The following is an 8,549-nucleotide window of genomic DNA, read 5'->3' as shown; positions in this document are numbered from 1 at the left end:
TTTGGTGAATAACATGTACTTTCCTGCAATACTAAAAGTCTAGTAACACTTATTACATATCAATTACACTAATGACTACTATACAATGAGTTTGACAAAGGAATATTAAAATGTTCATAATGCGTGTAATGTTGTACTGTGAACAACTTCAAAATGTACAAGAATGCTAGAATTCAGGAGCCAATGCATTGCATTTAGCACCAAATGGTGATGCCTTTTGCTGTTTGCCTTGTATTCAATGGTCATGTTTTATGATCCGTATTAAGCGAATTTCAAAAGTTGTTTTTATTCCCTTTGATTGTTTCCCGATATTGAAAACTGTGCTCGCTTTAGGTTGCATACGTTGTCAATTTTAGCCAGCATTACCACCAGGTGTGATGGCTTCTTGGTGATTGTACTTTGCTGGGGAATACAGTAACAAGGTTCCAGTATGGAGAATCTCTCTCTCTCTCTCTCTCTCTCTCTCTCTCATGTGCATGCATACACACGGATTCATGTGCACGAGATTCTATATGCTTTAACTTGCAGTGCGACCAAAGTTGTATGGTTCCTCATTCACTATTTACACATCAAACATGAGTTCTTCTCCTGATTTTACTGTTATATTTAGCATACTGTAGTTCTTATGTTTGTTCAATAAAATAATCCCTTTAGTCATTTTGCCCACAATGTATCTTCCATCCAAAAAGTCATTTTTAAATCGGTTTCTTGTTGCTATTTTACATTTTTTTTTCTTTCTTAGGTATTATTGCCTCTTGGTGTCCGTTACTCTCCCTGTTCTTGTGGTAGCTGTTTATTTGCATTGGCTGAGCATGAAACTCTTCAAGCATGCATGAGGTAATTCATGTTGTATTCTTCCCATCTTTTAAATGAATATTAAACTTTGGTTGTGGGAATGGAATAAGTTTGTTGCTCCCTTAATTTCAAGATAGCTTCAAGGCTTTCTATGTCATTGAGTTTATGAACAACGAAGACAAAAAAGTTTGGAAGCAAATTGGCTTTTGGGATCTTAGGGGGGCCATCCTGTGTGTAGTATCTCTGGCTGTTGAAGATAAAGATGAAGCATTAAAGATTCTTGGTTTGTGTCACATAAAAGCCTTTTCACTGCCTCCAAGACTCCAAATGGGGGTCTGCTTTGATTTTATATTAGCAATCCCCATCTACGATCTTTTATCATTTGGATGTATTCCATTCCTTGGATTATCCTTATATTTAACAAATATTGGGTTAGTAATGATGGGTTGAACTTGTACATGCAAGCCCATTTTGGTAGAGATCATAAAAAATTTTCATTTTTTGAGTCCTTGACATGATCTACATGAGTTTTGAACCATGTGATTGTGACGACTATGCCGGTTTTCCAAGAACTTTAACCAAAATTTCTTGACTCAAAAAATCATGCTTTTACATCCAAGAAACACAATCGAATGTATGATTCCTAGTGAACAGACTTGCATCTTTGGGGTCAGGTTAAATAGTTGCAGCTTACACCCCATGGCTTCTTGTTAGATGGGATTACGGAAAACGGTGAGACTCTGGTCTGGGCGGCGCATTGGCTGGTTCAGGTCAAACAACTCTTTGACCATGCAAAGATTCTCGACTCGAACTGGGTCAACGGATTGTCGGATCACCAAGTTTTATGGTGTGGTCGGACTAAGCTCGAGCTGAAACACCAAAGTCTAAGTCCGGTCAATGTGGTGCTACTCTAGAGAAGGAAAAGGATGTGATTGAAGATTGGGTCCTTGCCTGGTGGGCCTAGTTGCAACTCTTGTCTGAGTCTATAAAAGTCCATGGGTGACTTTGATTCTGTACTAGCTTGACTCATTGCCAAGTCTATCAAGATCTCAAAGGTCTTATCAACCGGAGGCTAGCCAAATGTGCGATCGGTGATGGGGTTTTTTTCTTGGATTATCCAACAAAAAAAAATCACCGAGTGTCTAGACCACTGCGCGTTCCCATCCCCAATTTTGGCAACAAATTCGTTGACTCGATCCAGGTGGTTTTGTAATATGTCGGGTCAACATCCACATCAGATATCCAATGAATCTGAATCAGATTCGTTGATTTAGCCCCATCCAACTTCAGGATGGTTTAGGATCCAAAAGAATCCCAAATTGGTGGAAATTTTAGAAAAAAAAGAAAAATAATAATATGATTGAATTGGGCTGTCTATATGCATGTTTAGATCCAATATTGATATGGGATATATTGGATTTGGTTTCACTAATGCTTCCCCTACCCAAATTCATGCATTTAAGTTTGAAGCAGGTTGTACTTAGAGGACCTGATTCAAACATTTTAAATAATTATTAAAGGGGCGTTTGCGTGTTACAGAAAATCTGGGTTTTTTGGGTAAACCTATCGACGGGCGTGCATTTTCGCAGATCCTACGATGCCAAAACAAACATGGCATCGTAGAAACACCTCGATGGTTCTGTCATTTTACACGCTGGACCTCCTTTTTTGCATAACCGGTTTTTGTGGGGGGATCCGATTCAGTTTCAGCGGCAGAGGAATCCACGGAAGGGGTGTCCAATTCTTTCCCTGACAAGCAAAGGTCCCTTAAGTTTACCAAGTACCGTAGCAAGTATCAAACAGTGGCGATATTCTGAAAATATCATGGTGTTATCACGATAATTTGAAAGGCTTGACATAATTTCAAGGATGGCACATGTTAAAATCCGTAGAGGGACTTGCCATTTTTGGCTACGTGGCTTTGGTGACACGAGCAAACTTGTTGAATTGGACACGGATATGTATGGGGTATTATTATACTATTTTTTAGCAATTTTTTACTTTATTTAATAATAGTAAATATTTAAATATAAAAAATAGCTTTTTATCAATTACAAATTTTAAAATTTATGTGTCCGTGTCTCATTTCTGAAAAATTTTATGTCCTCCTATCCACCATTTTTGTGACGTAGAATATATTTTGATCGTGCGAAATAAAAGCGCCTTTTATATTTAATTCCGATTTTTTCTCTATAATTTATCTTAATCGCGAGAATTTCCTGCGCGTACGAAGATTTCTGACTTTGACATGAAACTAAAAAACGACGGTTCCACGCACATGGCGTGTGTTTGATAGGTCAAATACCACGTTCGGTCGCCTCAGGGAATCGAATTCCCTCTCTGTCCTCGCGGACGGCACGTCGGTGAGGCGTGTGTTTGTTTCCTCCAAAATCTTCCAGTGAGGAAGAAAAAAGAGAAGAGAAGCTCCCCATTTCGTGAGGATTCAGGTAAGACGTGTCCCATCCTCTCTCTCTCTCTCTCTCTCTCTCTCTCTCTCAGCCTTGGTCATCGACTTTCACATGCATTTAATCTCTTCGGGTTGTTTGCTTGTGAAAAGAGTTGTTGATTTTGTCATGCGTCTGCTGTGTTTCTTTTATTTTGGAATTTTGAGTGCTTCCTGAAATGTGGGGTTTCGTTTATTTCTTGGTTATTCGAAGGATTTAACATTTTCGTGGTGTGGGTTGGTCTGTGGTTGAATGCACATTTATAACAGGTAGAATAGAGTTGAATTCTGGTTTAAAGAAAATGTACAATTCAATTTAAGTGGATTTCTTCGTAGATTTTTCCGGGTTCTGTTTAGTTTGATAGTAGTGAGGATGTGTAGATGAAGATATTGTGATTTATTGATATGTGATTAAATTTTTTTCTCTTTTTCCTTGTGTGATTTTGGGTGTTTGAAGTCGCATGCATTGAATGGTTAACCGTGTTTAGTTTTACTATCTGAACGAAAGCATGAATGTTACTTCTTGGATTCATCTTTTTCCTGGATTTCTGATCAGAGGCATAAGATATACAATGAGCACGTATTATTGTTTTTCCTTTTCATCACAGTTCTGTATATAATAAATATTTAGCTGTATTGGAATTTGTGATGGATCCTGTCTCTTTAAATGGGTGTATGCGGATTCTTTTCCTTTTTAGGTGACAGCATGATTGCGGTTTTTTTTTAGGCTGACATCTGAAAGAATCTTCTGTGGGTCTTTTTATGCCAACATCTGAGAGAATCAATTCTTGGTTTCTCTGAAGATGTCTGTTTCTCGGAAACTCAGTTATGTTGTGGTGGTTGATGATAATGGCAACAGTGAAGATTATGGGGTTGGAGAAGTTTGTCGTCATCATCATCCAAACTTCTCATTTTCATATACGCTTACAGATTTGAAGAGCATGTTGCAGCTAGCTGGCTGCAAAATGAATCATGCTTTCAAGGTAGCCTATTTTTATTTTTTTTCTGGATTCATTCCAAAACAAATAATTTGCAATTCCATATGTTCTTTGATGTTTTATAATGTTTGATAACCAGTATTTGTGTTGGATCCAGTTTTATACCTTCTATTTCAGGACTTGCTTATTTGTTGTTGATTGCTAGGGTCGCCAACTGGCTTTTGAATTTTGAGATACTGTTTATTTTGTGCCATCATAAATCCTAATTTGTAAAGTTGATTGCTTTTATATTATTGATGTGAATGTGCAATTATGAATCCTTGTGTGAAGAGAATCAATTCACATAAATATGCACATCTTGGATGAGTACAGCCTCTACTGGTGACTGGGTCCTCATGCTGTCTATTGCTTACTCATTAGAATGCTTGTTAAAGAAAATCTAGAAAGGTTTGCTGGTTACAGCCAGATTACCAGTCCTGATTTAGCAAACCGGGGTTTGGAAGGCAAATTCTTGAGAACATGTTTCAGATACTTCTTAGTATACGTGTATGTAACTTAATGTACATCTCATTATACAAGGATATAGTTGCAATTATCTGGCACCTAGTGTTTGATTGTAATATACCTTTTCATGATATGAGAAGGATGTGCCACTTGCTCCCTTTAGGATAACTGATCCATTGCAGCCCATTTATCTTTATCTTCCATCCTCTCCCACATGTAGAGAGGCATGGGAAACTAATAATCTTCTCCATGAAAATCATGTTTATTCATTTCTGATTCTTGTATGTGCAAGTTTTTGTATGATTATTTGCTGAAAATTCAGGGATACTGATCTAGATATTCCTGAAGTTGGGCACAGATCTTAATATGAAAAGCTATATAACGTAGTAAACCATAGAATTTTTCTTGCTATAGCTGAAAGACCTTGGATGAGTTTTTGTTTGTATCATCTGGAACATGATATTGTCTGTATCATGCTTGAAAATAATGTGACAGAGAAAATTTTCAATTGCTGATTTATGTATACGTATTATTTTCTATGCAACTTATGTTGCCTGACTTCTAGTTATGATAACTAACTCTCAAACAGCAGCTATTTTACTGACTCTCAAACAGCAGCTATTTTTCTGACTTTATATTATAAATTCAATAACATTGTGTGATTTCTATCTGATAATTTTTATTCCTATAGCATTGGCTGTTCATCATCAGAGTTGATTTTGTATATTTGCTTCTTTTTTGTATTTCACAGCCCATCAGCATGAATCCTAGCATGTTAGAACTTTCTTCTTTCTATTGATTTACATCTTAAGTACTAACAACTTTGTTTCATCATAAGATTAGCAGAAGAGTGTTTGACATTTTGGAAAATGAACACACACAACCTGCTGCCGGATCTTCTGTCAAGGAAAGCTCAACTACAATTGCTGATATCTTGTCCAGCAAAGCAGGGAAACATTTCAAGAATAGCAAAGAAGCCAACGATCAAATACCTGAGAATGTGGGTGGTGACGTCTCCAGTAACAATAAATTTTTGATCTTTACAAAAGACAAGCTATGGTCATTATCAAGAGGGAAAAGTTTTTAGATGTGATATGCAGTTCTCTTACACAATATCACTACGTGGGACCTAGCCAACGTTCTGATATAGTTCTTGCCTGCAGGTATTTTCTTGTAACTTATCTTTTAGATAAGCAATATCCTCAGCAGCTTTATGTAAAGGATGCAACATGCAGGGTTGATTTCCTGCAAATTTTATCTCATGTAGTTTTGGGAGATATCAATTGTACAATTTTTTAAACTATCCTGCCATTTGCTCTCAATACAAGGGTATATGGTGATGTTTTCATTAATGAACTTGAAAGCAATACGTTGATATTGTGCAACTCCTCTTTTGGTCTCACCTTGACCAGTACATGTATACATACATATATAAATACATATACATACACATGTCTGTGTGTGCAAGCAGTTTGTATGCATATGTTGCCAGCATTGGAAATGAAATCATTTATGGAGAACAAGATTCGGAGAATAAATGCCTTAACCATAAAAACTAAGGAAAAGGAACACAAGGTGGGACATTGTATCAGTTGTTCTAACATCAGCCTTAATCACATGTCCATATCAAACGTGCTGAAGCAGATGGTTGCAATGAAATTGCTTATGGGATTCTCATAGGACAAATGCCTACACATACAAGTGTGCTACTCCTGGTGTCTGGATGTTGGAGACTGGAAATAACTGAAGCTGGAGTATCTTGAATTGTATCTACATTTTAACTTGGATTATGTTTGCACTTGGATCTTTCTTGTTTATTTACAAATCTTGAGTTGAATCCTTTTGCTTACCTAGGACTAAGAGGTTTATAGAGTGGAGTAAAGCAAAATGACTTATGGACCAATTACTAGAAACCAAAATAATGTAATTAAGGAAATAATTTGTGGAATAGTTGTTAACAGTAAGGGGTCGAATATGATAATTTGATTTGGTGGATTCACATTGTCTTAACCAAGATGTTTCGGGCTCTGATCCCACCGAGGCCTGTCCCCCAGCTTGGTTTAAAAACTAAAGAAATAAATAAGATAGATATTGACCCTGAAGTCTCTTTGATGGTCTTCCTGATAGCTAACTGAGTGGTGCAGAGTGAAATGGTAATTGATCTCCTTGACAAGCTGATCACCTCATGAGAGGGCCGCAAAGAATCTGTGATAGTTGAAGGAATACATTTGAGTCTAAATTTTGTGGTAAAATCTCGTCCCTAGATGAATTAATTGTTATGTATGTTGGTAAGCTGATTCACACTTTTGTTTTCTTCAATTTTGACTTTCAGATGGGTCTGATGAGGAAACATTCATCCATTATACCATTCCTGGTCTACATAGCAGAGGAAGAGAAGCATTTAGAACGGTTTGCTATACATGCTAAGTACATGACCCTAGATCCAAAAAATAACAAGTATGTCAAGTACATTGCAAATATACGCACCATACAAGACTACTTGTGCAAACGAGCAGACAAGCATTTGGTTCCCAAGGTGAATAATACAAATGTTGATAGAAGTGTGGCTTCTATACATGCAACCATCTTCAGCTGTTTGAGAAAGCGGCAGATGGATGTAAGCTTATATGACATGGCTACAAATACTGTTAAGGCGGCCAGTGATGAATATCACAAACAGTGTGATGCAAATTCTGTAAGTTCAAAATGCATGTTCAAAATTATCCAGAGACAAGGTTCTTCAAGGCGTCTTATGGCTATTGTAAATTCTAATGGTTCGGTTTCGAAAGCATGGCCTTTCTCCTCTGAAAATGGTGATGGAGTTTCTTCATATAATAATAGTACAGTTGGGAGTCCTCTATATGGGCCATTACAGATTGGCCTTTCTGAGCCCGTCAATGTACAGTTTGGTAATTTTGGCATTGGATCTTGGCGGAACGACATGGAAGGGACAAGTTACATTGGTAGCATAAATGGTTCAAGAGTAGATGGAGGCGAGTTGACTCGATATTCTTCATGCTCTAGCTCTCCACTGCATCCAGAAGCCCATGCAAAGGATGTAGGTTTTCAGTTCTATAGTTCCTTTTTCATTTTAACCGTACATTTAGATCCTGCATGGCACATGGAGTTCAGCAACAAACCCCGTCTATGAAAAAGAAGTCTTCCTTTCTTTTTTGGCTTACATCTTCTTAGAACAGAACTAACTCCTAAGACGGCTTCTCCAAATTTCCATGACTAGAAGTCAACATTCTTCTTAAGAAATACAATTTTTGGAAAGTACCCTTCCATGTTCCTTTTTTTAATGATGAGGGACCCTTTATATATATATATATATATATATATTCACCTACTTGTGCGTTTTGCATTTTTCAAGTAGATCAGACCATGGATTTAGCATGGTTCATTGGTACTCATATTTTTCATCCAACAATTTAGCTGTGAAAATCCTCTTTTCTCAACAGTTACTTTTTCTTTTTTCTGAGGAAGCTCAATGTTTGCATTTTGGTGCAATTTGGACTGTTCATTTTATCCTTCTTTAAAGTATATTTTAATATTTAAATGCATTGGTCCAAAGTAAGTTCTCATCCTGGTCAGATTACTTAGGTGTATAAGTAATGAGATTTTACTCATTGATACCAAATATGTGGATCTTTCTTATACTTTGTCATCTAGGTGTAGAAGTCTGTCTAGGACAGCATCAGGAAGACCTGCTCATGAACGCAGAATATACAACCGCTCTGTTAGTCTTCCTGTCCTGAAAAATCATTTGGCCAGACTCAAGAAAGCAAAAACTTTCAAAATTTCTTTGGATGTATGTAGAGATACTATCGATTAATGGATTATGCTATTCCTCTTAAAAAATCAATGAA

General features: G+C 36.9%; 1 long non-coding RNA gene and 1 pseudogene across 3 annotated transcripts; both read left to right on the top strand.

The window, feature by feature from the left end:
- The first annotated feature begins 3,201 nt into the window (after window positions 1-3,201).
- On the top strand, window positions 3,202-5,691 carry LOC149819740 (uncharacterized). Of its 2 annotated transcripts, none has more exons than XR_016426531.1 (3): window positions 3,202-3,242; window positions 3,966-4,221; window positions 5,519-5,691. It is a non-coding gene; the product is annotated as an uncharacterized LOC149819740 (long non-coding RNA). The 2 variants fall into 2 exon arrangements; XR_016426532.1 differs by lacking the exon at window positions 3,202-3,242 and adding an exon at window positions 3,486-3,508.
- An 18-nt stretch (window positions 5,692-5,709) lies between these two features.
- Window positions 5,710-7,989, top strand: LOC149819739 (P-loop NTPase domain-containing protein LPA1 homolog pseudogene; annotated as a pseudogene). The gene is made up of 2 exons (XR_016426530.1): window positions 5,710-5,843; window positions 7,013-7,989. The product of XR_016426530.1 is annotated as a P-loop NTPase domain-containing protein LPA1 homolog pseudogene (transcript).
- The last annotated feature ends 560 nt before the right edge of the window (window positions 7,990-8,549 follow it).

This window comes from Nuphar pumila, chromosome 12 (genome assembly GCF_984573655.1).
Source record: "Nuphar pumila chromosome 12, dmNupPumi1.hap1.1, whole genome shotgun sequence".
Taxonomy (NCBI): domain Eukaryota; kingdom Viridiplantae; phylum Streptophyta; class Magnoliopsida; order Nymphaeales; family Nymphaeaceae; genus Nuphar; species Nuphar pumila.
The sequence above is the reverse complement of the archived record's forward strand: the minus strand, read 5'-3'. Positions and strand labels throughout refer to the sequence as shown.